Source organism: Frieseomelitta varia, unplaced genomic scaffold, assembly GCF_011392965.1.
Source record: "Frieseomelitta varia isolate USP_RPSP 00005682 unplaced genomic scaffold, Fvar_1.2 scaffold_1364, whole genome shotgun sequence".
Lineage (NCBI taxonomy): Eukaryota > Metazoa > Arthropoda > Insecta > Hymenoptera > Apidae > Frieseomelitta > Frieseomelitta varia.
The window spans coordinates 429-1,156 of record NW_025109044.1 but is presented as its reverse complement, the minus strand read 5'-3'; the positions used below and the strand labels follow the sequence as shown (position 1 = coordinate 1,156).

General features: G+C 26.8%; 1 non-coding gene across 1 annotated transcript; it reads right to left on the bottom strand.

The window, feature by feature from the left end:
• Positions 1–418: 418 nt before the first annotated feature.
• Trnad-guc lies at positions 419–490 on the bottom strand. Its single transcript has one exon. It is a non-coding gene; the product is annotated as a tRNA-Asp (tRNA).
• Positions 491–728: the final 238 nt, after the last annotated feature.

The following is a 728-nucleotide window of genomic DNA, read 5'->3' as shown; positions in this document are numbered from 1 at the left end:
CACGTAATTATGTCACTGAATAAAATTTAGCTTATGTAAAAAGTATTTTTTATAACATTGGTTATTCTAATGTAATTCTGTTTATTACAAAAGTATGTATATACACATATGTCTATATGAAACTAAAAGAAGTCTAGATATATGTAGAATATAAATAGATAATCATTTTTAGTTAACAATTTCTGTCTATAATGTTCAGTCTTAGAATAACTTATATAGTATCTTACAAATAGCTTAGACTAATTTCTACAAGTATAGATAACAAATGACTGATAGGCAGAAAATCAGAAGAACGAAAAGAAATAGTATGCAATAATATAATATAATATAATATAATATAATAACACTGATAATAATATTCTGATTTAAAATTATTTGATTGAAGATAATAATAAAATTAGTGTAAAAATAAAAATATCTCCCCGACGGGGAATCGAACCCCGGTCTCCCGCGTGACAGGCGGGGATACTAACCACTATACTATCGAGGACTTGATGTCAATCTGTGTAATTTATTTAATGACTAGGTAACTAGTCTCATCTTCAAATCGGAATTTAAATTGACATTTAATTCGATATTTTTTAATATCTTTTCTATGTTTGTTCTTTATGGTTTACTAATTAGAAACGGATTTTAGGATCATTTAAGGCATTTTCGTTTCAATAAGCGAATATATATTCTCAATAATGCGGGCATTGATGATTCCAATTAATTAAGCCTTAGGACTC